General features: G+C 38.4%; 1 pseudogene; it reads right to left on the bottom strand.

Moving 5' to 3' along the window:
• Nucleotides 1-282: 282 nt before the first annotated feature.
• On the bottom strand, nt 283-4023 carry LOC120079885 (sugar carrier protein C-like; annotated as a pseudogene).
• Nucleotides 4024-5613: the final 1590 nt, after the last annotated feature.

Here is a 5613-nt window from a genome sequence, read left to right as displayed (position 1 = left end):
AGCAAATTGTTCAGACATATATCTACTCCAGGACCAATGTTGTTTCAAAACACATGATATGTCTTCAATCAGAATACCCTTAGTCTCTGGCAAAAAGAAATGGATGAATAGGGTCATCAAAGCCACAAAGAAAGCAAAAAAGAACAACCCGAATTTCATATGGCAAAACATGGTGAGGAGGATCTGAGCAATAAAAAAGGTCACTGAGATCGTTATACTTTGAGCACCTAATCGAATTTCAAGTGGGAAGATTTCACTTTGGACCAACCATCTCAAAAGTCCTCAAGACCATGCAAAGACTTGAACATAAATGCTGATGAACAACACAACAGTCCACAATACTAACATGCCATTTATATAAGCAACCTCACCAGAGACTCCAAATTTTGCAATAAACACATCCACCAAAACCTAAAAATAACCATTCTATTAGAATTGAACTATCAAATGAGCAAATGGCTTTGAAGAACGGAAACAACATTGATTATTTTAATAATTAAATAAAAACTAAAAAAATTAAAGAAACAATGTACTCACCTGAAAAAGCGAGCATGCTAATTCTACCAAGTAAGAAAAGGATCCTCCTTCCTCACTTATATCAGTGCCATAAATAGATTAAAAAAAAAGTCGCAAGAACATTAATACCACCAGTAATGAAAGAAAAAAGTATTGTCTCCAAAACCAATGCTCTTGAATAACATAAGAGCATAGAACATGACCACATTGATACTAGTCAATTGCTGAAAAAATGGGATTAAAATTGAGATTACCAACGGTGGAATATTTTGTCTCTATCAAATTCCTCCAAGGATGCTTCATTGCTTTAGTAGCCATACTCGTCACAACAATATCTTGAAATCTTGTCTCTACATCCTTCTCAGATACACCACAAATGCATTGGAGCATGACTTTTACCTTCTCAACCTCGCCTCTCTCCAACATTGAGTGTGGAGTGTCATGAAGGAATAAAGTTGAAATAGTGATGAATAATGCAGACATAGCTGCACCACTCAAAACTTACTAGCCATCCCCATCCACCATGAATATTAGCAGTACCATAGTTGACAAAATTAGCCACTAGAATTTCAATTGTAATAGAAAGTTGAAAAACAACATTGAGAGAGCCTCAATATTTAAATGGAGCCATCTTCGAAACATAAAGTGGATTAGATTAAAGTAAAATCCAACACCAATGCCCAAACAAATACGACAATGACGAGCATGACAATGTTTTGAGCTGCAACATTAACAACAACACCAACTAAGAATACAAATCCACCAAAAAGCATGGATTTTTTAGGACCAAAAGTTATAGTGACCCAAGAGGCGACAAAAGAAGCCAAAAGAGCAGCCAAATAAAGAGAAGAAGTGAACATAGTGAGAGTAAGACTATCAAACTTGCAATATTGATTGGTAGAAGTGTCTAGAGCTTCTTTCTAATAAACAGATGGGAGAAACTCTTGCAAAAAGGGAGCCATAGAGATGACACCACCTGATTAACAAAAACAAAAAATTGAGTGAGTAAGACTATAAGGAAAAGGAGGAAAAAAAAAAAGAATAACAAAAGAGATATGAAGATAAATAATCACTAGAAATACCGATGTTGTAACTGAAGATGAGTCCACCCATAGCAGCAACAATGCATGTTATTAGCACAAAACAAGTGAGCTTGTTAGGAACCAAGATAGTATAAGATGCCTTTGTCCCACATTGGTTAGAATGGGATGACCAATGTGGTACTTAAGTAGCTTGACTTTGCGATCCCAATAGCTAGCTTTTTAGGGTATGGTTAGCCAAGGTACTTAAGTACCTAACAATAGTATCAAAGCCAATTATATATACACATGTTTGTGGATGCAGAGTTAATCAAAACTTTTGATTCTAGCTAATTTTTCTCTAAGAGGATGAACAAATCTCTATTTTCACTAATTCTTGCTGGAAATGTTCCAGGAAAAAAAATGTATATTTTATGATTTTTTTTGTTATATGTTACATACTTTTTAACTACGTATATACCTTTTGTCTAAATATTCTTAACACTCATTTGATATGTGAATTCATTACGTATAAATATTGTACTTAATGTAGACAATACAATATTTTTTATATAATCAACAACCCTACAACATACTTTAACAGTCATCAGTCTTATAGTAATCGGAAGTGGTTTCGAATTGATTATCGAAGATGATTTTTGGTGGAGTTTGTAGTCGGAGGTGGTTGTCGGATCTTGGATTTGATCACATGAAGGTGTATAGGAGTTGGTTGTAGAAGTTTGTCATCGGAGGTGGTTTTCGAATCTTGGAGTTGATCGAGCGAAAGTGATAGTCGAAGTTGATCATCAAAGATGATTTTCTTTGGAGATTGTAATAGAAGGTGGCTGTCGAAGCTCGAAGTTAGTCGCATGAAGGTAGTATTAGAGTTGGTTGTCGGAGTTTTTCATTGAAGGTGGTTATCGAAGCCTCAAGTTGGTCGTCGGAGTTGCTCGTTCAAAGGTGATCATTGAAGGTGATTTTCATCAGAGTTTGTAGTCGGAGGTAGTTGTCAGAGCCTACGAAGATGATTATCGGAGTTGGTAGTACGAAGGTGGTCATCGGAGTTGGGTCACCGGAGGTGGTTGTTGGAGGCCAAAATTGGTTGTTGGAGTTGGACGCGCGAAGGTTATCAAAGCTCAAAATTGGTCATCGGAGCTATCATCGGAGGTGATTGTTGGAGTCCAGATTTTGTCGCCGAAATTTTCATCAAAGTTGGTTGTCAGAGCCCAAAGTTGGTCGCTGAAGTTGTCATCGGAGGTGGCTGTCGGAGTCCAGAGTTGGTCGTCAGGGTTGTCATCGATGGTGGTTGTCAGAGCCAGGAGTTAGTTCTTGGGGTGTGACAGTGGCCGATTGGTAGAGCCATTGAAAACATGGGAAGAAGGGAGAGTTGGAGTGACTTGGTTGAGTTGGTAAAATATACCAACTCAACTCCACCAACATGGGCCAAACAATGAGTTTGTATATTATACCAGCTCAACTCAACTCATGTTGGTGAGCCAAACACCCCCTAAATATGACATGTAGTTACTCAAAATAGGCGTTATGCAGCATTTTTAGTTGCATTTTAAAATTGAAAATAAAGAGAAAATGAGAGCAACTAAGACTTGAGAAAAATGGAGCTCAAGTTGATAATAAATTTTTTTTAGAAGAAACCCTTTCATTTTTATAAAGGTAGAATATATAGGCTACAAAACTTTTAGAATTTGAAGTTATTTAAAAGGGACCGTTACCAATATAAGACAATGTAAAAAAAAAACATGCAAATATAGGAAAATTTAGATCCAGCTTTCATGGTCTATAAGAGTTAAACCATATTGCTAATAACAAGTGTATCACTAATAGAAGTCTATCAGCGATAGAAACTATCACTGATGGATTGCAATTTTCTAAAGATGTTATTATACACTTCATTATTAATCCTAAAAGTGTCACCCATAGCAATTATCCCATTTAAAATTATTTAATTATTAATAATTGTTAAAGGTTGCCCAAAGAAATGACCCAAAGTCCATGGGTGGGTCTAATCACAAAGGGTATTGTTGTCATATTTATGCCTTAATTTATGTATTCTACATATATTTAGGCTAAAGATTAGGAAATTAGTTATCATCATTTGGTATAAATTTTCTAAGTAAATCTCAAATCAATACATAGAAATTATTCAGTCAAATATTGTTTCCATATGGTATCAGAGCCCAAGTTCTAGGGTTTATAATTTTTAGCTGCCTCTGTCCGATCTCTACCTCCATTGATCCACCGTCAATGGAGGCAGATCCATCTCCAATTAGTAGCCCATGTTTGTTTCTACTTTGCTTCTGTTAAGCCATTGTTCCATCTAGCCACACGTCTCTACCTCTGTCGTCGTCGAATCCCCCTTGCCATCATCGGATCTGCCACAAAACAAACCCTTCGACGTCCAGATTCGACTCCACTTCACTGTCCAGATCCGACCCACTACCCAGATCCCTACTGGTTCCGTCCAAGCCATGCTGCCTCACTAAGATTTGCCACTATCCCTACCTCGATCTGCGTAGTTATGCCTCAAACTTAGACCCTCAGATCCGATTGTCTCAGATCCTGCACCAAATCTGCTTCGTTAAGATCTAAGTGCCTATCCCCTCTCCAGTACCAACTTCGCCGCCCTGTTTAGCCTACACTACCGCTCAACACGAATCCGCCATTCTCTGTCCTCAGATCCACATCTCGTCGCTCAACTCTGGAATCTGTCCAATCTTCGTCATCTGTCAACCCATCTCAGATCTATGATCCACCATGAATACACCATCACTCAACTTGTGAATCCATCGTCGATCAACTTCCAAATTCTGTCGTCCATCGTTACTACTCTTCTAGATCCAACTCAGTTCAGATCCTCATCTATTGTTGTTCTGACCACTCGTGGCGAACCACCATAGATTTGAGCATGAGTCTTCTGTCATCCATGTACCAACCCAACTCAACCTCGTTCGCACCTAATCTCTATCAGTTTGATGTCTCACCAGCTTCTAGATTTATAACTTGTGTTCGTCCGTCGACCAGATCTGTTATAGTGTCGTTCCAGCTACCACTCGTCGCCCCTGCCTCAATTCGCGATGCTCGCTTAGGTTTGCTACAAAAATAGATCCTTCAATGTCTCACTCTACAGCTTTATTGCCCAATTCTGCTATCGCCCTTCCTCATCTCTAAAACTACGAAGAAGAGAGATGGTTTTTGTGACCTAGTTCAGTGTTTTAAATAAGATCGGTTCGATTCAATTTTGGTTCACTAGTCGATCTAGTTTGGTCGGTTCAGTCAGCCTAGTCTGATTCAGTTAGCCTAATTGTTATGTTATGTTTATGTTTTTTAGTGTCTCTATTCCGATTTCAAATTTATAGTTCGTGGGTTCTGTTTTAGATCTCTCTCTGAGGATCTCTCTCCAACCCAAAAGTTCTCTATATTTTAGTTCTTCGTGGGTCTTTCTCCAACCCAGATCTGTCCTGACTTGATTAAGGAGTTTGTGAGAGGAAGAATTATGTGCATATAAGTTTATGAATATTTATAGATGTGAAATGTTAACTATCTACTATGTGTGTAGGTAGGTCTGTGAAAAGCTTCATTCAAGATGGAAGTTTGTGTAATAACCTCATCTTATGGTGTTACAAGTTGAAATAAACTTATAGAATTATGATTCCACTCATTGGGCTTTAAAAGCTCATGTTGTATTTTCATGTTTTCCTTGCAGGTAGCAGAAGAGTCCAGGTTGCAGGAAGTGGTCGAGGTCTGCCACATGATAGAATAATTATTAGAATAAAGTTTGAAGTTGGGATGGGGCTACTATTGTAAAACATAGCTTAAAGACTTGTAAACTGGTTTCCTAAGCAAAGTTGTAATTTCTATGCGTTCCTCCGCTATTCTTAGTGGGCTCAGAAGCTAGGCCCATCGGCCCTCTGACCATCCCATACGAGGTTCCTCCCACAGGCTCAGGAACTAGACTTCTCAATCCCCTGACCATCCTGTGAAACTCCATCTTGGGCTCAGGAGCTAGGTTCGTTAACCCCCTAACTATCCCAATCCCATGCTCACCTCATGATAACAAGCA

Source organism: Benincasa hispida, chromosome 6 (assembly GCF_027475165.1).
Source record: "Benincasa hispida cultivar pf3 chromosome 6, pf3_genome.v1.1, whole genome shotgun sequence".
Taxonomy (NCBI): Eukaryota; Viridiplantae; Streptophyta; class Magnoliopsida; order Cucurbitales; family Cucurbitaceae; genus Benincasa; species Benincasa hispida.
Note: the sequence above shows the minus strand (reverse complement) of the source record. Positions and strands in the feature narration are given on the sequence as shown.